The sequence below is a fragment of the Rhineura floridana genome, chromosome 9 (genome assembly GCF_030035675.1).
Source record: "Rhineura floridana isolate rRhiFlo1 chromosome 9, rRhiFlo1.hap2, whole genome shotgun sequence".
Classification (NCBI taxonomy): Eukaryota; Metazoa; Chordata; class Lepidosauria; order Squamata; family Rhineuridae; genus Rhineura; species Rhineura floridana.
Window position 1 is genome coordinate 49,214,371 of NC_084488.1, and position 23,467 is coordinate 49,237,837.

At 43.7% G+C, this 23,467-nt stretch overlaps 1 long non-coding RNA gene across 1 annotated transcript; it reads right to left on the bottom strand.

Annotated features, from left to right (window-relative positions):
* Nucleotides 1–1,785: 1,785 nt before the first annotated feature.
* On the bottom strand, nucleotides 1,786–23,071 carry LOC133364119 (uncharacterized). The gene is made up of 4 exons (XR_009757839.1): nucleotides 22,951–23,071; nucleotides 14,264–14,343; nucleotides 2,352–2,524; nucleotides 1,786–1,968 (listed from the first exon to the last, which is right to left on the bottom strand). It is a non-coding gene; the product is annotated as an uncharacterized LOC133364119 (long non-coding RNA).
* Nucleotides 23,072–23,467: the final 396 nt, after the last annotated feature.

A 23,467-nucleotide genomic window follows, 5' to 3' on the forward strand; every position in this document is an offset into this window, starting at 1 on the left:
TGCAGAAGGCCCCAGGTTCAGTCCCTGGCATCTCCAGGTGGGGCTAGGACAGGCTCCTGACTGAAACCTTGGAGAGCCACTACCAGTCAGTGTAGACAATACTGAGCTGTATGGACCAATGACCTGATTCAGTGTCAAGGACTGACCACCAGTCCACTCTCACAGGACGGCACTCACCGCTTTCAGGGAGGTGGCCTACCTTTCTCTTCTGAGGGATGTGCCTGAGGAATCAGGCAAATGGCATCTCAGCCCTTTTACCTAAGCTAGCGGGGGGAGGGGGAGGCGGGCTGAGCTGGCCCCTTCCTATACTGCGCGGGACATTATGGAGTGGAGGACTGGGGCCCATAGCTTTTGTGGTAAGCCGCCCATAGAGTATTCACTGATGGGCAGCTAGAGCCATCTGATAATTAACAGCAAGAGCAACGTGCAGGATTTCCACACTTCCTCTTGACTTGGTTAGGGACCACCCAGAAGAGCTGGATGGCTGCTGGGGATGGGCCTACTTTTCGCCTCCCCAGATGGCTGGGCATAAAGCTTCCCCGTAGAGAGATGGTTCAGGATTAAGCCACAGCATCCAAGGGCCAGTTGCATCTAGACTACCAGATCAGTTCCTCAGAGGAAAATGACTACAGAGAAAGATGTCCTTCTTCCCCCCTCCCCCCGATACATACTGGTCCCAGTGGGTCATTTGATGGTTGTAATTAGTCAATAAATCCAATTGAAATCCCAAAGTCAGTGCCCTCAAACCCCCAAAATTCCTTTCTATCCACAACTGGATCCTGGCCGTCTTCCAAATAGTGCTCTTTCCTGAAGCAATCTCATGGGAACTCTTGCAAAAGGGAAACTGTGTTAACCTCATTGAAACGGCATTCCATAGGATTCCTCTTCTACTCAAAGACTAGCGGGTGCAGGACCAGGGCGGGATCTGCATCCCCACTTCAGATCCACCTTGCTAGTAACATTCCTTGACATCCACTGTATTCAACAAGAAGCCAACGTCGCACTCTCCTGTTTCCCAATTGAGATTCAGGGAAGCATTTCAGGCCGAGCTTATGTTTGCATCTGCATGGAATAGCGTTATGTCACACCTACTTGTCCTCTGGGAATGGAGAGTGTTGGAGATCATACAGTGTGTGTGATGTCGTTCATTCCCATCAAGCATTGTCTTAAACCTCTTGCCTGATATGCCCTCTAGTTCTTTTTATCTACGTAGAGCTATATAACAGCTCCCTGGTCACCTTTTACACACCATTCATGGCCGTATGTATTTCTCTCAAATCCTTTTCTCAGCAATCTCTTTGATGAAAAGACCTTATGGCACATGGGCAAGCACTGTACTAAATCAAGGTTTCTTGGGAACTGGAATCTGAAGACTGAAATAAAACCTGCTGACGGTCCCTTTTAAAAGAGGATGGAGGCCATTCTAAACCTCTATACATAATGGATTCAGGACTCTTATTTACAATTCAGCTTTGAAAAGGGAAGTGCTATCTTAAATGGAATGAAATATTGACTTTGACGTGATGAACCCTCCAAAAATGGGTTGGAGAGAGGCTAGCCGATGGTGGCTGGTGTTCATTGGGATTGGCAGGGTGGGAGGCATGGAGCGAAATGGAACATGGAGCCACCCAATGACAGAGGGAGTCAACTAATTCTAGGTTTGTCTCCATCCTCCTCCCTGTTGAGTTCTACAAGGTCAACACCTGAGTCTAAGGAAAAGAAAGCCGACAGCAGTGCCACCCCTTAGACTGGTTGTAAGTAAGAAGACAAGCAGAAAGGGGATGAAGTATTGTTTTTTATGTGATGAACATCCCAAAAATTGGTTGGGGAGAGGCAAGACACTGGAGTTTAGGTTCTGCCTTCCAGTACATTTTGGACTGGACCCCAAACTCTTCAAGTTCAAGCCAGTGTGGATCGGTAATCGCCAGAGTCCTGTCTCAGCATTTCATCAAGCCTTCCTCACCATCCCTGTTGGAGGTTGAAAAAAGAACATGGAAGTCAGAGGCAGAGAAGGCTTCAGTAAACAGAAGCCGCACGCAACTGGTCTGCAGTAACAAGGATATCATCTTGTTGCAGAAGCTATTGAGCCAATATACCTTTCAGTTTGGATACGTTTTTTTTTGTCCTAATGACAACACTGCAATTGAGCGGGCCTTCTCATCTCTAAATATGAGGGTAAGGATTATTTTGTTTTATTAAAAAATCAACAAGCCCCAAATGTTATCAGAGAAGCCACCAAACATAACATGACTCAGTGGTAAATAGTGGCATTCACATTTTGAAATTTTGCATGAAGGAAATCCTGACCCGACTAAACAACATTCTCTATAACAAAAATCAACAGAATTTACCTTTTGATTCCATCACATTGAACCCCTTCCAGTAAGATCCTGCATCTCCAGGATCCAACCGGATTGGCTCCTTTTTGTATGGTTCTCCACAGAAAATCTGAATGAAGTGCTGCTGGAGTCCACAATGCTTTCCATGTTTCACCAGCAATCATTGCTTTACTTTTGGTTTCCACCTGTGAAAGTGACCTCATTTTAATATGTATATAAAAGCAGTGCTGAGATAAGTCTGAGTAAGTCTTATACTGTGTCTCTTCTTGGCTATTACCCCACCTATGTTCCATCACTGCAACATTAACTGTATCCCCTACTCAATTATTCACACATTTTTCTTCCTTTGAAAAATAGTTGCAGTGAATTTGTGCCATTGCACCTGTGTACTATTCATTCCTTTTTTCTTGTGAAAGCAACTAGGCTTCAGCATTTTGGAAGCTCGGTAAGTTCCCTCACCAGTTGGTCCACAATTCTTCAAATTTGGGGGCAAGCGTCTTTCTCAGTGCAAGCTTTTATGAAAAATGGTGGGCCTCCAAAACTGATAGGAAAAGGTTTCTGCACATGGGAAAATCCATGGAGATAGATAAAAGGACAGTGAGAGACTGAAATGAAATTGGTGTGAAACATGGCAGCAACCCTTGTTTGGATGCATGAACAAAACACCAGAATAAATACCCCTACAGACTGCCATGAGCCAGTTTGGTCACTTGCATGCAGTGCTAGTTTCAGTTTTTGCAGGGCCCTTCGGCTAGATGCTCTCAATGGCCCCCCTTCCTGGGCAAACATCCTCCTCCTCCTCCTCACTATTGTTGTCCAGCCCCCACCACCTCCCAGAGAGAGAGGGGAAAGCATGCAGATTTCCAACTCCTTCTCCTTGCACTCAGAGAGAGTGTGTATGCAAGTGGCTAGGTAACAACTGCAAGGAAAATCAACAGCATGCTCCAGGGATCAGTAGTGAACCCCTTACTTAGGTCATGGGCCTCCACAGGTACCCAAACATGCCCACCCATGATGCCATCCCTACTTGCATGTAATAATACTTGATATCAGAAGGAGGTGATACATATTCAGAACCTAACACAGATAGTTTGTGGGCTTTAGGAAACAAAGGGCCCCTCCTTTTTACTGGGGTATTCTACAACATGACACCGGCACGATAATAGTGCTGTAGTGATGGATTTATGCTGGACCACCCACACATCATTCTGCTTTAATTGTTCTGCAATGCTTCCCAAATTTTACCACATTGTGCCACCTGGAGGGGCACACTTGCGCTCAACAACAACAACAACAACAACAACAACAATAATAATAATAAATTTAATTTCTTCGTCGCCTATCTGGCCAATGGCCACTCTAGGCGACTTACAAAATTGTTAAAATACAATTGATAAAATACAGTAATACAACATAAAAAACAACACATCTGCAGCAACAATATTAAAACTGGGCAGGAGGAATTTCAGTTATAACAATTAACCCTCCCCGGATACCCCGAAGGCCTGCTGAAAGAGCCAGGTCTTTAAGGCTTTCCGAAACACATTTAGGGAAGAGACGTGCCGGAGATCTTGTGGGAGGGAGTTCCAAAGAGTGGGGGCCGCCACTGAGAACGCCCTCTCTCTTGTACCCGCCAATCTGGCTGTTTTTGTTGGCGGGATTGAGAGAAGGCCCTGTGTGGCCGATCTTGTCGGGGGGCATAATTGGTGGCGTTGAAGGCGCTCCGTAAGATAAACTGGGCCGGAACCGTGTAGGGATTTAAAGGTCAATACCAACACCTTGAATTGGGCTCGGAAAACAACTGGTAGCCAGTGTAGGTCGAACAACACTGGTGTGATGTGATCTCGGCGGCGACTATTCGTAAGTAGTCGAGCCGCCGCATTTTGTATCAGTTGTAATTTCCGGACCGTTTTCAAGGGTAACCCCACGTAGAACGCATTACAGTAGTCCAAACGAGAGGTGACCAGGGCGTGTACCACTAGTGGGAGCTGATGAACAGGAAGGTAGGGTTGCAGCCTTCGTATGAGGTGTAGTTGGTACCAGGCTGCCCGGCTCACTGCTGAAATCTGAGCCTCCATGGACAGCCTGGAATCAAGCACAACCCCAAGGCTGCGGACCTGGTCCTTTAGGGGTAAACTCACCCCGTTGAACTTCAGGTCAATGTCGCCCAACCTTCTCTTGTCCCCCACAAGTAGTACCTCGGTCTTATCAGGGTTCAACTTCAGCTTGTTCCTTCCCATCCATCCACTCACGGATTCCAGGCACTTGGACAAGGTCTCCACAGCCAACTCTGGTGAAGATTTAAACGAGAGATAGAGCTGAGTGTCATCCACATATTGATGACACTGCAGCCCAAATCTCCTGATGATTGCCCCCAGCGGCTTCATATAGATGTTAAATAGCATGGGAGAGAGGATAGAACCCTGTGGCACACCACAATTGAGAGGCCAAGGGTCTGATACCTCCTCCCCCAACGCTACCTGTTGGTACCTATCGGAGAGAAAGGAATGGAACCACTGTAATACAGTGCCTCCAATTCCCAATCCCTCCAGGCGAAGCAGAAGGATACTGTGGTCGACAGTATCAAAAGCCGCTGAGAGATCGAGGAGGACAAGAAAGGTGGATTCTCCCCTATCTAATGCCCTCCTCAAATCATCTACCAGAGCGACCAAGGCTGTTTCAGTTCCGTGACCAGTCCTGAAACCCGATTGGTATGGATCCAAATAATCCGTTTCATCCAAGTGTGCTGACAACTGGTTGGCCACCACTTGCTCAATGACCTTGCCCAGAAATGGCAGATTCGAAATTGGGCGGAAGTTATCGAATACTTGGGGATCCAAGGAGGGCTTCTTTAAGATGGGCTTTACAATTGCCTCCTTGAAGGCTGATGGCATCACACCCTCTTTCAAGGATGCGTTTACCACCGTTTTGATCCCCTCGCCCAATTTCTCTCTGCAGCTCACAAGGAGCCACGAAGGGCAAGGATCAGTAAGACAAGTGGTTGGCTTCACAGATGAAAGCACCTTGTCCACTTCCTCAGAAGGGAGAAGCCGAAACCGATCCCAATTTACCGGCATGCAACTGGCCAACTCTGGTTCATCCACTGTGTCCACGGCGCACGGGATCGAGCTCCGTAAGTGTTCGATTTTATCGGCGAAGTGTTTTGCTAATAAGTCACAGGAGGCCTTTGACTGTTCCAAGGGTTCCTGAGCAACTGGACCGACCAGGCTTCGGACCACCTGGAACAGCCTCCTGGGACAGCACTCCGCAGACGCAATAGAGGCAGCAAAGAAAGCCTTCTTTCCTACCCTTATTGCCACTTGGTAGGCAGCTACTGCTACTCTAACCTGTGTCCGGACATCTTCGGAGCGGGATTTTCGCCACCGGCGCTCTAGTCGTCTCACCTCCTGTCTCAGACTACGCAACCGTGGTGTGTACCATGGTGCTAGCTGAGTTCTATTCAGGGGGAGAGGACGTTTCGGAGCCACCCGGTCTAATGCCCTGGTGATCCCCACGTTCCACTCCTTCACCAGGGTTTCGACCGGGCGACCTTCAGCAGGTTCCAATTCCCCAAGCGCAGTCAGGAATCCATCCGGATCCATCAGGCGTCTGGGGCGGACCATTTTAATAGGTCCTTCACCCCTGCGGAGGGGGCATGGCAACGAGAGGTCCATATTTACCAGGTAGTGGTCTGACCATGACACAGGAGTGGCAAGAATCACTCCCAACTTCAGACCACTTCTCTCCTCTCCCAGGACAAATACTAGGTCGAGAGCATGACCGGCTACATGGGTGGGCCCAGTATTACTTAGGTGCAGTTCCCAGGAAGCCATGGTTTCCAGGAAATCCCGAGGGGCTCCTATGAGAGCAGCCTCAGCATGCACGTTAAAGTCACCCAGCACTAACAGCTCTGGGGACAATGCCCGTACAGCCGGACCACCTCCAGCACCTCGGCCAGTGAATCTGCTGTGCAGCGGGGTGGGCGGTACACCAGCAAGATCCCTAAACTGCCCTTCGGGCCCAACCTCCAGTACATACAATCAACAAATTGAGTCCTATGGAGGGGAGGTCTGGCAAAAACCAAGGACTCTTGATAGATGACTGCCACACCCCCTCCCCGCCTTCCCACCCTCGGCTGCTGTGCGTAACGGAAACCTGGAGGACACATGGCCTCAAGAATTGGAGCAGAGGCTTCGTCCAGCCAAGTTTCCGTAATACATGCCAGGTCTGCGCGCCCATCCAAGATCATATCATGGATGCGCGAGGTTTTCTGAACCACAGACCTGGCATTACATAACAGCAGTCGAAGGTGAGTAGGAACCTTGCGTCCCCCAGTTTTCATCTGGTTCTGAGCAGACCCGGAACATGGGATGGATATAATGCATCTGTCCCGTGTTCCCCTATTCCGGCGTGGTCTGCTAGCAGCACCCTTCCAACGCCTGCCGCCCAAGCTTCCTATAACTTGGCCCCCCACCTCCCTCTCCGGCTTGCACATGCCTCTATCCCTACCTGCTTATCAGCAGGCCACCCACCCTAATAAAATTCGTCCGGAGACCCGCCTCCGTACCCTATAGCAGCAGTATTTACCAATTTAAAATAAATTAATTAAACCAATTAATTAATTAATTAAACTAATTAAATTACATCAAATTAAGTTAATTAACTAAAACAAAAACAGGACACCACCCCAGCCATGGTACATTTGTGGTACAAAAAGTTTCAGGATTTCAGTAGGATTGTACAAGAGATGCACCAATTGGAAACATGAGTACACTGGTCCCAAAACTTTTGCAGATACAAATAGTACTGAAGCAGGATCTCTTATAACTGACCTGATGCCATCATGAGCACAACTTATTTTGAATACACAATAAAAAGAATGTCTGGAGGGGCTCAAAGGCTTGCAGCTTATTCCTTTGTATGCTTACACAGAAGTAGGTGTCGCACGGTTCAGAATTATTCCTAGGAAACTGTACACAGGACTTCATTCTTACTTTGCAATCCTATCCATCCCACTATGTATCATGGGGCTAAACATGTTTTAAAAAATGTTCAGTGGTGCTTACTTCCCAGTAAATATGCATAGATTTGTGTCTTTGATCTTGCAAATTGCGAAGCACCTCTTCCCCTCCCCAAAAGGGCACAGCTCTAGCTCTTCCCAAATAACGATATGGAACAAATGCTTGGATAGCTATGGTGGCATCATTTCCAAGCAGCCAGCCCATTCAGCTTAAGTAGTCAGTCAAATTATGCAATCCCTTACACATCGGGGGAACTGCCTTTTTTGTATTCAGAAACAAACCTTGACATCCATAAATTGACATACCGCTAAACCAGAGTAGTTGCTTATATCTGCTTCCTATGAAGCTACAGGAGTGCACCTGCACATCTCGAATAAAGCATAGTTTTTTTTAAAAAAAAATTATTCATGTATTTACCAGTAAGAAAGGCTTATTTATTGTCTCAGGATATGTGTCTTAAGTGGTAAATGCAATGGGAGGGTCTGTCTGTCATCATGGAGGATGGAATAAAGGGGTCTGAATCCAACAAACACTCCCTCCTCTGAGCAAAGATATAAAAGCAACCCTCTCTGTAGAAAAGGCTGCAGCATTAGTATTTGCAGTTTTCAGCCCTGCTCCCACCCTGTTAAATGGTGCTTGCTCCCAAGTAAAGTTGCATTGGAATGCAGCCTTGCTCATCCTGTTGCCCAGCAGAACCTTTGTTCACCAATTGAGAAAAGGCTAAAAAGTATTTTTTTGATACATATCCTTCTTCCAAATGACTTGCAGGCCTCTCCCTACCAAAGATCACCCTATTTCATTTCCTCCCTAGGGATGGATGGGTGGGTGTGTATGTTTGTGTGTGTACATATATACACATGTGTACATATATACTGTACATACATATAGAGAGACTATTCAATGCAGTGGGATGGTGTAACCTTCCCCCCCAAGACCTGTAGGAATGGCTTTTCTCCCCTTAAGACAAGTAGGAATGGAACAGCTGCCCTGTCTAATGCTAGCACAGTTTGCTTGGTCTCTAGAATTCACTGCATTATTTATTTATTTATTTATTTTTAAAAGAGGTGTCAGCACTCAATTCTCCATTAAGTTCCAGCGTTTATCATAGAAGGCTGTGTTTTCCCTCTCCCTGATCTGGTATGTGAGACTCAGTGTGCTAAAGACACTATTTACATGCTCAGACACTACTCTCTAGTTAAGATGATTGACTGAACTAATAATAATGAAATCTTCATTTCTATCTGCATTACAAGTTATAGTGGTGTGTTAATTTCACATTTCCTAATTGTTGGTAAACAATCTCTAGGTCACACAATATTGCTTTTAATTGATGCTTTGCTGGCTTTTTGTTTCATGCTGGATTTTTATACTGCTGCATTGACTTGTTCTATATTTATTTCTGTTTTGTGTTTTTATACTGATTGTGTATTTTTATTGTTTTTATTATGTTTGTAAGCTGCCCAGAGCTTTGTTTTTAACAGTGGAAGGGCAGGATATAAATTCTCTTAATAAATAAATATTCCATAGTGTTGGAAAGTAGAGTCTAGCCATTTAATGCTGAAAATGTAAGTTTTTTTTTAAAAAAAAGACTCCTCATATCCTCCCCCAGTTTTTGGTAGAAATTACAAGGCACAAAATTACTAGGCACAAAAACAAAACAACTGGACAATGCAACCATGAATATGCTTAATTTGCATAATTAGTAAATAATCTGCATAATATGCAAATTAGCATGACCTAACTTGTGGAACTGGAATATGGCAACTCTATAGTGAAGGCACTACAGAATTATTTGAAGGCACTACAGAATTATTGCTGGTGAATGACTATTTGAATGCTCTGGCACATCACAGACAAGTGAAATGATTAAGATCCATGTCCTGACTCAACTCGGATTTTGTAAATAGTAGAAAGGGGAGGAAGGCCAGTGATTGGGCCTTGCCCTGGCATTGTAATGGACTAAATCAGGGGGAGGGAATCTTGGGCCCAAGGCCCAAGTGTGGCCCCCTAGGACTCTTTCTTTGGCCCTTGGAACTCTCTCTCTCTCTTTGGCCTTGGGACTCAGGCTACACCTGCTCCCACAGGCCACCCTCTCAGTGCATGTGTTTGCTTGGCTTGGCTGTAACCTTGAATTGTAATAATGCCACTTACTTGCTGGGAAGGGAAGATATATGGGGTGGGTGTCTTTGTTGAATTTTTGCATGGCTGGAATGTAACCTACTGTACAAAAGCAAGAGTCACATCTATTGCTCTGTCCACTGTTGCATCTGGCCCTAGTCACTACTGGTATGTGGCCCCTGGAAGGTTGACCACAAGGGAATGTGGCTCTCACCCTCAAAAAGGTTCCCAATCCCTAGACTAAAATGTAGAATCCTAGTTCTGGTAACATTACTGTCCAGATGACACATGGCATCTAGAATTTGAGCTGATCCCTTTGGTTCAAGTTTGTGGGATGGATTCTGTAGAATTCTGCCTTGTAACTTAAAATTAACCCTGGCACATAATCAAACTGTGATTTCTTTGGCCAGCGAGCACAGGGTAGGTATAACAAAAGGAAGACTCCTGCCTTGCCCCAGCAAAACAAATGTCCATCATTAAAATGTCACTAGAAGTCCTCCAGTCTGAAAGCAATGTGGAAGGTTGCCAGTGTGATCTAGTGGTTAGAGCTGTCTTTCTCAACCTGTGCTCTCCACAACTCTCATCATCCCTGACCATTGGTTATGCTGGCTAGGGATGATGGAGTCCAAAAACATCAGGAGGGCACCAGGCTGGGAAAAACGGGGGAGATTCTGGCCATGAAAGTGACACTGGGCCAGTCTGTACCTCTTAGCCTAACCTATCTCACGGGGGGAGGGTGTATGTTGAACAAAATATTGGATATAAAGTAAACAAATACAATGTTCCTGAAGGGTATTCAGGCTTGGGTACTGATGAGTCTGCACTGAGAGGGAATTCCTTAGATATAAACGACCACCGATGGGTCTCAAGATGGCCTTGACTGCTGAAGGTGATGTCCAGGTGGGACCACTAAGACCCAGTTCAAAACAGGTACTTAATAATTAGTGACATATTACAAATTGAATCGTTTTAACTGTCAGTTGTGCACAGGAAGACACAACTAGCACCAAAATTGTCCCACCTCCCAGTTTGCAAAAAGCCCTCTGTTATTTTCATATAAATGATGCATATACATTTAAAATAGCTCATTTCCTAGCACTGATACTGAGCTAGGGAAAAAAAGATAACCTGGTTAGATAAGAAAAACCAGCTTAACTAAAATCAGACAGAAGGTAACCCTTATTACCGCATGTACCTCTTTTTTTTTAACCATTGATTTATGAAAGCATTGTATTTGGAAATGTTCCATCTCTTTCTGTAAGGAGAAAAAAGCACCTGTTTTAAATGTCTATTAATTACGCATCAAAATAACAACAACCCAAACATTTTTGTAGCATGTGTGATTTTTATATTTCCATGACACTTTCTGTTTTGAAATGTATCAAGGAAATCTCAGGAGTTATTTTTAATCAAATGTTTTTGTTGCATGTTAAACAAGTCAGTTGTCAGAGTTGTCAGAAAAAAGTGCTTTAAATAGCTTCAGGTGCTGGCTTTTTGAATTGAAAAATATTACAAATGTAAATAGGATGCAGATTGTTTTACAGACTACTTATGCTTTTCCCCATGTTGTTTAGAGACAGGAGAAGTGATTAAAATATTAAGATTTCATGGCTGCATTTCTTTAACTGTCAAATGTCAGGAGCATTGCAGAAAAGAAAGAGCAATCTTACTGCAACAAAGTACAATATTTTGCCTAAGTAATGAGTGTAATTGAACTTGAGTATGGGTCCATATGCCATTAACAACATGAAAACAGTTCAATGTGCTCATCACAGTCCCCTTGAATTCAAGTATACTATGTAAACAATGCATTTCTATTGACCTGCATATTGCAGTTGCAGGTACATGCTGCATTCATATGGAAGTTGGCAGGTAACACCTCTGCTCAGAGATCTGCACTGGCTGCTGCTTTGTTACTGGGCCAAGTTCAGGGTGTTACTATTGGTATATAAAGCCCTTAACAGCTCAGTACCAGTATACTTGCAGATGTGCCCACTCTACCACTTCGATCTGCAGGATTGGCACTGTTACAGGTGCCACATAATACTCATTGTGCACTTGTAAGAAATTGTTCTTTCACCGTGGCAGCACCCAAACTTTGGAACTCCCTCCCTAAGCAGGCACCTTCACTGCATCCTGCTTAAAACATTTCTGTTTAGGTAAACCAATCCAGATGTAGATGTTAATGTGTTTTAATCTCTTTTTAGTTTACCACTGTTTTTAATTATCCTTTAGATGTTTTTATTACTTATCTTTAACTGGTTCTATTGATAATTTAAATGTTTGTTGTAAACTAGTTAGCATTTTTGTGGGGGTTTTTTTACAGTCAAGTGGCATATAAATTTTGTTAAATAAATAAATACTCCACAACACACACCTCCCACTGCTACGTGAAGCAAATAAGACTCATTGAGCTCAACATGACTGTTTGTGACTAGTTGCATCATTTTGGTAAATGACCAATCAAACATGGGATTTTCAGCAAACATATTTAGTATGTTTGTATTCACATTTCCTCCAAGAAACTCAAGGTGGTGTAGACAGTTCTCCTCCCCCTGTTTTATCCTCACAACAACCCTATGTGAAGTACAGTAGATTAGGCTGAGAGATACTGTCTAGTCCAAGGTCACTCAATGAGCTTCATGGGTGAGTGGAGATTTGTCCCTTGCCCTAGTCTATTACATACCACACTAGGTATTACAGTTAGTGAGATGTGTGTGATATTTATATGCAATTCATTGGGTCCTTTATGTTTGTTTATATGTATTTGGTTACAATATTTCTATACCATCCAAACATCAAGCTTCTCTGGGCAGTTTACAGTAAGTATTTAAAACCAGAAGAAAAATACAGCCATGAAGTCTAAAATAGAATAAAACCACAGCATAACACCAAAATAAAACCAGCAACATGAGATAGCATTAGTGCAAAGAATGTTAAAGCATTACACTTTTTTTAAAAGCCAAAATGCCTGGGGGAAAAAAAAACTGCACCTGGCACAGAAAAGGCCACAATGAGAGCACTGACCAAGTCTCCCTGAAGATGGCATTCCCCAACCAGGGAGCCACCACTGAAAGTCCCTCTCTAGTAGCCACCAGTCACACTCATTTGGAGGATGATACTCAGTTCTTTCACATGCACAATCCTATGTATGTTTACATAAGCACAAGTCTAACTCTGCCTAGCAGGGCTAACTCCCAGTGTGCAGAGGACTGTTGCCTTAAATCACAGCCATTTCCTATGGTACCATTCAGTCCCTTTCAGCTTTCTTCTTAACATTTTAAACTTTGTAATTCTTTCCTTCCAAATGCACACAGATCCTTCTTGCCTTTTTTAAAAAATTAACTAATTGTTAGAAATGGTTGTAGCTCTTTGAAATCATGTTCCTGACTGTTCTTTGGTATGTTGACTTGGAAGGCTAAGCAGCTTTTCAGATAATACAATTTGCCTGCAAGGCTTACATACATTGCTTTGAAGATTTGCACCACTAAAAAACTTTCCCAGAAATCTGTTTCTTTGCAATGGTTCTTCGCTGAGTAGAAGGCCACTATGAGGTGATCAGTAGAGAGATTTTTCTGATACAATCATGCTCATTGGAAAAATGTGTAGTAGAGCCTGTGATCTTTGGGAGTACCGTCCCCTACTGTAAGGTTCACCAATGCTACTATGAGCACCAATGTGCCTGACAGAATGTCTTATGATGCCAATGACAGGTCTCAGTAAATATCCCCACAAAAAGATACAGTGCATGAGAGACTGCTCTTCCTGCTCAGTTCCTTTGCCCTGACTCAGCCTCTCCTACATCCCCCTCCAAGCAGCCATTTTGTGTTATGTACACCCCACAGCAGCCATTTTGTGATTGGCACCCACGACACTTCCTGAAAATTCCAAAAATGCCCATTGGACCCAAAAGGTTGGCAACCCCTTCCCTACGCCTGTATATCTTTTCAAGAGAAGTGTAGAGTCTTTTTCTTCCAGTTTAATTTTTGTTGCCCAATTTTCCTACTGTTTGTTCACAAATATGTTATAGGCTGGGGTAGCCAGCATGGTGCCTTCAGGATGTTGCTAGACTACAATTTCCATCATACCTGACTAAGGATGGGCGAGAATTCAGCTGAATTCAGATTTAGCATTGGATTTTTCAATGGTCCACTAAGGGCTCGTCCAAACTGACATTGATAATCCATGTTTTCCATATGTGCTTTGTCATCTGACAGTCCCCACTAGCCTGTTTGTTCTCTCTTTGCCGATATAAAAACAGCGCTTTTTTGCACCCGCACACGCAGCGGGGAGGACCCGTACTTCTTCTTGCTTTTTCCCAGCTCCGCTCCTGATTGGTTCACTTTTCCCGGGCCTCTTCCTCTGTACATTCGCGCACATGCACAAAAGTGATTGGACAGGAATGATGGAAGGGGTGTGGGGAAATGGCCAAGGACCACCCATGAACCGCCTACATCACTAATGTACATCGGGGTATTGCATCCTAGCGCTTTGTTGAAGCGGGTGATTCCCGGTTTAAAAAAAGGAAATCACATTTTTTGCAATACTGCAGATGCGGATTTAAACAATATAATATCCGCAAAAACAGGCGATGTCGTATGGACCATGGGAAATTAATGAAGACACAAAGCGATCGTGTCGCTGATTAAACAGTCGTTTGGATGAACCCATGTTCTCCATCTTTGCAAATTGATCCCATTTACTCTGAACTTCAGTAGCTTTCTCCCAACACCAGATTTTTTCCCCTCCAATATTCCCTGGGGTTCTTTTATTTATTTTACTTACAGCGCAGCACAGCTGTCTCTCTCTCTGTCACCACCCCATTCAAATAATCCAAGCTCCAAGTGTGAAGAAGCAAGCCAAACCTGTAATAGAGATTAAAAGGCAATCTTAGCCCTAGAGAGTCTCTAGAGAGTCCTTAACATGGGTGAACAATGGAGGCTGGTGGAATTTAGAACTGGTGGGGTGTCTATGAGGTCACACAGGCAGAGCCCATGAGGTCACTCCTTGTGATGTCCCCAACCTTCTCTGTTGCATAAAAAAACAAAAAACAAAACAGTAAACACTTAAGCAATACTGTTGTACAAATACAGAGCACTGAAAAGTTGTGCAGGGGGAAAGGGAGAATTCCACCTTGTGGTTTTTCCCATTACAGGGTTGCAAGAACATCTGCACTTGGCTGACTTTCTCTTCTCCTAAAGATACAGGATCATTCTCAGGCCCTGAACCTGGCAACCCTAATTGCAACCAAGATTTCTTTTTTTAAAAAAGCTTCTAAACAGCTCTCCTGTGTCCCTTATGGTACGTACTCATATCAAACTGTTTGAATGACTGGAAAATATATAACTTACGTAGAAAACCTATCAAGGTATTTTGTTCTACAAAGAGAAGTTGGTTAAAAGGGCTGCCTTTTGTGGGTTCAGGTGGCAAGTGAGTAAGGGTCGGGGAGGTGTTGTAGCTCAGTGGCAGAGCATGTGCTTTGCATGCAAAAGACCCCAGGTTTAACTCCTGGGAATTGAACCATGTCTGAAACCCTGGAGAGCTGCTGCCAGTCAGAGTAGATAATACAAAGCTAGATGGGTACAATGGTTTGACTTAGTTTAAGGCAGCTTCCAAGAGTGGACCTGCCCACACATGTAATAGGAAGAAAGGAACACTGACCTACCTTATAAGGTTGTTGTAACGTTTACAGCCAAAGTGTATGTGAAACACTTTGATTATTTAGGGAGGAACATGCTATGTAAATAATAAGCAGTTAGTCTGGGCTGCTGGATTGCTGCAGATGAAATGTGTAGGAGCCAATGCTTGCCCTTCCTTTTAAAAATATTAGCAAGAATGTAGGTATGTGACTGGCATCAGAGACAGTTTATAGAGTTTATGTTCTTCTCCTTATGCCCTAGGATTTGAGTCTTTAACACAGCAGAATTCTGTTTAAAGCCTGGAACAACAATAACTATATCCTCCTCCTCCCCCTCCTCCTCCTCCTCATTATTATTATTATTATTACATTTGCATAGTGCATTTTGTGTGTTCAAAGTATGTCACATACATTTTCTCTCATCAGAAACTGCTGTGAAACTGGTGCTGCTTTGTACATGCTTCTGATTTGACACCTGCAAGCTGTGCAAGCCAAACATCTTTTCCCTGAACCAACTGCAGATTTATCAGACTTCTTATGAACAACAACTATGGTGAGAAATGGGAGGATAATGATGGGACAATGACTGCGGCAACACAATCACCTTTCTGCAGATGTCGTGGAATCTTTGCAAAATATTCTTCATCCAGAAATAATCCTCCACACAAAGGAGACAGGAATAAAACAAAAAAGGGACAGAAATGGAAACCTCAGTGTGGGGTGATTTAATGCACCTTGGCTGGCCTTAGCTCATTTCCACGCTTCTTTTATTTGATTTCTTCTCACTCTGAACCTATTACAGGTGTGACCTTCTTTTCTTCTTAAACAGCTACAGTAGTCTGGTGATCTTTTAAAAAAGATCCTTAAGATTTTATCTTACAGCTAAAAGGAACTGCTGCCCCCCCTTTTAAAATCTTTTATGGCAGATACACATATCTATTCCCACCATTTTGCCTAGAGATCAGCAGTGTTTCATAGATAGATGCTCAAAATCCAAGCAACATATCAGAATGCTTTTCATGTGTTGGGAAATTAATATTGTGATGCTAAGAGTTTGCTTTAGCAGCAACTGAGCAATCTGGGCAACCTGAGGTTTACTGCTGCTCTGCAGCTAAACTAAATACAGCCACTGGCTGTGCTCCTCAAGCTATAAACTGTCCCACAACACATTCATTAAACTCACAGTGAAATGCCTCCACCGTCATAAATTGTGCCGCCCTGCAAGATCTGCCACACAGGACCTGCTCTCAGTCCCGCCAACTAAAGTGGCTAGGTTGGTGAAGACTCGGGAGAGAGCTTTCTCTGTGGCGGCCCCCTCGATCTGGAACTCCCTCCCAATAGATCTTCGACATGCCCCTTCCCTCGAAATATTTCGCTGGGGCCTGAAGACTTGGCTCTTTAACCAGGCCTTTACAACCTCTGAGACTTCTAGGGTAAATTAGCCTTGTATTGAAATGCTGATAATTTATTATACTGAACTTGTATGTAATGTATTGACTATATCTTACTTATTGTATTTTATCATATTTTACTGTAAGCTGCCTAGAGTGGCCATTGGCCAGATAGGCGGCCTATAAATTAAAGTTTATTATTATTATTATTAATGCCCTAAATCTTTAACACTGTTTTGCACTCAGTCTTATCAAAGATAAGAAAGCTCTACTGGATCAGAGCAAGGATGCATCTTGCACCCGGTTTTTCACAGCCAGATGCTTTAAGAAAGCCTTGAAGCATAGCATAAAGTAGGAGCAGCTAATGTGGAGTCTTCCAGACATTGTGGACTTCTCCCATCTGCTCTGAACATTGGCCACGCTGGCTAGGGCTGATGGGAGTTGCAGTTCAGAGCCCATGAAGACCCCTGTTGGTCCCCCCAGACAGGTGCCTCAGACTCTGAACTTTTTTTTTAAGTATGTCTCTAGCTAGCCCTGCTAAGAAAAGAACTATGAAGTAGATAAGAAGGGCATAGGCAACCTTCTAAGTGATTTCTTTGAAATGAGTCAGGCTGGCTGCTCCAGCTTAGCAGCGTTTTTAGCCAATGAGTGAAATCAGAGATGTGATTGATAAGTGACTTGTTTGGACACCAGGCAATAGGAATCCCTCAGGTCCCAAAGAACTTCTGTTTTCTCCTCCCCTTTAGTGGACTTTTCTTGCTTCTGTCTTATTTATGGGCTCCTGCTGGAAGGAAGGGCGGGATATAAATCAAATAATAAATAAATAAATTTTCTAGTAGTCCTTGGAATCTCCATATTTTATTCTTCCTTTTTTCCTAGAAACCAGGCTGCTTCTTTTCTGTGGTGGGTTCATCTGAGATTCGATACACCCTAGAAGTTATTTTCTGCAAATACCACTACACAATAAGTATGGAAGGATGTTAAAGAATATCCTCTACAAACGGTAAATGCAAAATGTGAGAAGTTTCAGAAGATGCTTCGGCATGTCTCTGCTGTGCAGGAGCGGATGTCCAGGCACTTAAGAATTCACTGTATAGTTAACTTACAGTACAATGGTAAACATGTCCACTTCAGAAGTCTCTTTGTGTCTAATGGGCCTTACTTCTAGGTAGGTGCAGACTACACTTAAGGATTGGCATTGGGGAAAATAGGGTTCTTGTGGCTTTAATAGCTATATTCCCACAATCAGGACCAGCAGGACACAGCTGATTTCCCATGGTGAGCTTGAGGTTGTCCAGCATTGAGAGTGGAAAATCAGCAATAACTGTACTCTCTCTAATTTTGTGTTGTGCCATGCCCACCACGTTGGTTATTCCTGGCATGAAGACAACAGCCTTCTAAAGTTGCTCTCCAGCAAATGGTATATGCTGCCTCTGAATATAGAGGATCCATATAGCCATCATGACTAGAAGCCACTGATAGGACTTTCTGCCATGGATCTAATCCCCCTTTAAAGCCACCGAGGCTAGTGGCCATCACATCTTGTTGGGTTCATTTAAATGGCCATTCTTGCCACCAGTTCTGCCTCTAGCACAGGGGTGGGAAACCTTTTTCAGAGTGAGGGCCACATTCCCTTCTGGACAATCTGGAGACCACATACCAGTAGGAAAAAGTGGGTGGAACAACACATGTGCATTTTATCTTTGTACAGTAGACTAGAGAGGCCTTGAGGGTTGCATTTGGCCCCCAAGCCTGGCGTTCCCCACCCCTGGCCTAGTACATCTGCAGGCCTAACTACACATGATGTTAACTGTGTGACTTGCAGCCACAGCAGGGGATTTAAAAATGTAATCCTAAGTGTGCTGCCTACACCAATGTGCCTGCGGACTGCAGCATGTGGGCAGGTGAGTTTTCACCCTTCCCTCTCCCTAATCCTGACAAAAATCAATTAGTGAGAGGGCCTGGTTTTTCTTTTCTATAACTGCAGCAAGGGAGGGTTTCCCATCAGCATCATGACTGGGGAATAAAGAGAGAAGGGTTAAACCTTCCCACATGCCCAGTGGATATGGGGGGAAGGGGGAGTGTGTCTATGATTATTATTTTTTAAGCCTCTGATGTGGCTTTAAGGCATGCAACTACTGATGAGTATTGCATGAATGGGGCGAGTTTTAAATAAAAGAGGATATTTGAGGCCTCTTGCACCGGAACTTTACACCAAATCCCAGGAGTTGTTAAAAAAGCCTGCAACTGTTCTTGTAGCGCACAAGAATTTATTGCATATGACGAGCAGTTACCTGACACAATATTAGGTGCCAGCAAAAAGGAGTGAATCCTGGTTCCTGTTGAGAGTTCCGTGTTTAGAGTTCAATAAACAAAGGTGTGTTCTGCAGTTCTATGAATAAAACCTGTCCTTGATTTAACCTTTGTACTCCTCTAATGTCTTATGTGGAAAGGAATGTGCATTATGCTTCTTCCTAGTAATGACAGTTAAAAAGACATTGAAAAGTGCTTTTGTGTACAGCTACATAATAAGCAACCATTATCTCACATTTCTTTTTCCTGATGCACAAAAATAAAATGTGTCATCATCACACAGAACATTCAACATTACTGACTGTCTGTGCATAAAACAGTTTCTAATTGCTAGTCCTATGTTACTCATAAAGTGAGGATCATGGCCCTTCTGTAAAGAGATCTCCTTATAGCCCCTTGCTATACGGCAAGGGTGAGGAATCTTTTCTGTCCGGGGCCACATTCCCTCAGAGGTAATTGCTAGGGGCCACATGCCGGGGTGGTTGAGGCCACTCCTTTTTTCTCACTGTCACTCTGCCGACTTTCTATCACCTTGTGTCTGTCTCCCTTTCTGTCAACCTCCTCTCTTGTAAAATATGATGCAAGAGATTAAGGGCTTATCCACAAGGGAGCATTACTTCGTGCTAAAGATGCTGTTTTTACCTCTGTTTTCTATTTGCACCGTCCACAGTAAGGACTCAATGCCAGCTGAAAACACGATGTTTTCTATTCACAGTGAGGGGAAGGATCAATCATACCATTTCTTAATGACCACACCGTCTAATTTCACATTTCTACTCCCTCTGGTTACCTGGCAACCAAGTATGCTCAGTTTGTTCTATCAGTTCGTTTCATTTAAAAAATGACAACCCAGAATTGTAATTATTTGTATTTTCACTGGTACAATACAGCTGAAATACACATCTTTGTATGAGCAGTGTTATACTTTTGCGCACAGGTTGGGGAAACAGAAAATAAAGGCACAGTTTACAGCAACATAAGAAAGGCTTGCAGAACAGGAGAAAGCAGCCATAAATTGCTCTTCAGCCCACAGGAAATGAAATGAACAAAAGGCGGAGGAGGGAGTGGGTACAGAGAAGGGAACAATTGACACACCCACCTAAAAGCATCAGAGCAAAGCGTCTTGCAAGCACTAGAGATACAGACTGAATATTTTTTTTCTTCCCTTTTTGTATTATCAGAGGATTGGGTTAGTACAGATTTACAGGGGGGAAACTGCGTGATAGCTTCTGTTTGCCAGTAACGTTATGTGAACCATGCGAATTAAAAGGGGATGTGAGCAGCACCAAACACACACTAAATCACCGTGCTTCAACACATGCAGGTGCCATCACAGCATAGGATAAGGTCATTAAAGGAAAGAGGGTTTTGTATGTGTGAGTATTGCAAAATCATTGATCTCAAGTTAGATTTTTTTTAAAAAAAATAAATGCTAGCTTTGTCTTCTCCCCTGCTTCCCAAAGCAAACCAGCAGGGCCGGATTATCCATTAGGCTTAGTAGGCTGAAGCCTAGGGGCCTGGAGCTCTTGGGGGCCCGTGCATAAGCTAAAAAAAATTATCGCAAGACAAGAGCTTCCGAACCGCCCGCCATCCCCCCTCTTCACTTACCTTTTTCTCCACTGCTTTTTGCGGTTTGCCATCAATCAAGATGGCGGCCAAGGTTTCCTTAAGGGGCAGAAGCCTCTGTTGCCATCTTGGCTGACGGCACACATGCGTGCTACACGCGCGCATTGCTGCCATCAACCAAGATGGTGGCAGAAGCTTCAGCCCCTTAGGGAAACCTCGGCCACCATCTTGATTGATGGCAAACTTGCGTGAAAACAAGCAGAAAGGTAGGGAGAAGAGGGCCCCAAATACCAATCAGCCTAGGGGCCCTCCTCAGCTTAAACCGGCCCTGCAAACCAGGGCTCCTTCTGGGAGGAAGGGTGGGATATACATTTAATAAATAATAATTAAGAAGTCCACTTTTGTGGACTGGGAATGGTGGGGGACAAGTAGTATTAATTCAGCAGTCATTTTTCTGCATTATTAGTTCATTAAAACCCTAAACTAGGGGTGTAAGGAGGCATCAATTTCCATTCTAACCCATGTTTGTCACACATAGTGCTGTTTTATTCCGCTGCAAGTCAGCTTCCAACAAAGACTACATTATTTGTCTTGGTGTCCACTGCGGCAGAATTTTATGTAATTAATTACATAATTGTTATGTTATTCCACACCATTCAGTGCAAAGCAAACACAATGCAAATAGGGAGAAAGTCATCAATTACGTATTGTTTGTGGACTGAAACCAACAACAAAAGCAAATATAAATTGTATTGGCTGGACTGATTTCCATTCTGGGCATGGGATGAATAAGCGAATACTTGCAATTTCCACTCCCATTTCCATTTCTGTCAGTATCCTCCAACATCCCTACTCTAAACCAACCCTGTGTGTCCTCCTAGTAATGACTTAAGAACACAGCCTGGCAACTTTGAAAAGTGTGCTGTGTGCTGCCTTCTCCCTGGAAATACTTTGATGGCTTTACAACTGAATTCAAATGTTGCATGTCACTAATACTCAGGTAGGAGGAAACATATTTTTCCCAGGAAAAAATGTCCTATATTGATATTAGTACAGAGCAAAGTGCTGTAGAGGAACTACAAGTAGGCCCTGCATCAAAATGTTGCAGTGTGGAGTGTGGTTACTTAGGATTCCAGACATTCCATTTGATTCCCCTCTTGCCGGTTTTCCATCTCCCCTTACCCTGCAACAACCTGTTAGTATTCCATGGACACTGAGCATGCTCATTCCTAACTGAGGTATTTTGGAGGACTTTCTCCATTTAGGGATCTTCCCCCAAAATATGGTGTGTGTTTTTCTGCAAACCTTGGAGTTTCCCCAAGCCAACACTACAGCCTCCTTTGTGTGCCAGTGGTTACATAAGCAATTACAACCCAGAAATAGCGGGACTCCTGTTTTGGGGATGGGTGGCAATTCTCATCATTTGAAAATGTTCTGCTGTAAGTCACTATACACGACACTATCCAGGTGAATAAGAATCATCCTGATGACTACTGTGGCACTTTGAAGAGCAGTTATTTTCTCTTTAGCTTGACCTTTTCCAACATCAATGATTGTCCCAGCATGTCTCATTATCCTGCTTGGAGAAGCAGTCATACCAGCTATGATGGAAACTACTGGCTTGGCATTCTGGCCAAAATTAACTTCCTTTAAGATAGTAGCAGCATCCTTTTTGGCACTGCTACTGGTTTCTCCAATCAATATAATCCTCTCTGTTTGAATATCACACAGGAACACATCAAGGCAATCAATAAAATTCATTCCACTGAATGGATGTCCTCCAATTTCAACCCGAATAGCTGGCCACAATCGAAACTTATGGCAGCTGATGAACAGCTTCGGCTGTGTCTGCAAGGTTCTCCAATTATCTTTTGTGTTTTCATTGCCTTTTGTCCTTTTCCATGCATATGTAGCCAAGCATCTCTCTTTTATACATATAAGCCCAAGCTGAGTGATTTCAGAGTTACCCCGCTGTTCCTCTGAATGTTTTGTTCAGCTGTTACTCTCCTGGAGTGACCTTTTAAATATTCACACAATAATTTTAATTTAATTAATTAATATCACATCTATCCTCTAAGGAGCTCAGGTGGCTCCCTTCCCACCCCATTTTACTCTCCCAACAACCCTGTGAGGTAGGATAGGCTGAGGGAGAATGACTAGCCCAATGACTAGCCCAAGATCACCCAGTGAGCTTCATGGTTAAGTGGGGATCTGAATCTGGCTCTCCCCAGCCCTACTCCAACACTTTAATCACTCCTGGTTATAATAATAATAATAATAAAATTTTATTTCTAGGCCGCCTATCTGGCCGAATTAACGGCCACTCTAGGCGGCGTACATAGACTAAAATATAACATAGAGTAAAATATAACATATAATACTAAACAAAACCCCAGTAGTCTATAGACATCCCGAGCAGCAGGTTCACGCACACATACACACACACGGTCTCTGGCCCCTTCAGCACTTGCTGCTTTTGTAGCTGGAGAGAGACAGGGCCCCACCCTTCCAGGCCAGGTGGAAATCAGCCAGAAATGCAGGGAGCAGGTCTTGCAGAAACTCACACAGGTAGATGGTCTCTGGCCCCTTCAGCAGTTGCTGCTTTTGTAGCTGGAGAGAGACAGGGCCCTGCCCTTCCAGGCCAGGTGGAAATCAGCCAGAAATGCAGGGAGCAGGTCTTGCAGAAACTCACACAGGTAGATGGTCTCTGGCCCCTTCAGCAGTTGCTGCTTTTGTAGCTGGAGAGAGACAGGGCCCCGCCCTTCCAGGCCAGGTGGAAATCAGCCAGAAATGCAGGGAGCAGGTCTTGCAGAAACTCACACAGGTAGATGGTTATGCTGTTATATAACAGTAATTGTACTGTTAACATGATCACCATTGATTTTCTTAAAAAAACTGCATTAGCATTTGATTGCCAATGTGCATGGAGAAATGTGAAACAGGTGAAAAATGCATGTACTCACCAGGTTCTTGAATCAAGGAATTTTTTCATAAATGGAAGGGAAGGCTGGAGAATAAGCAAGGAAAACAGAGGACAACATCTCTCTCGTACCAAGCTGAAAACAAAACTTTTTTTTTTTA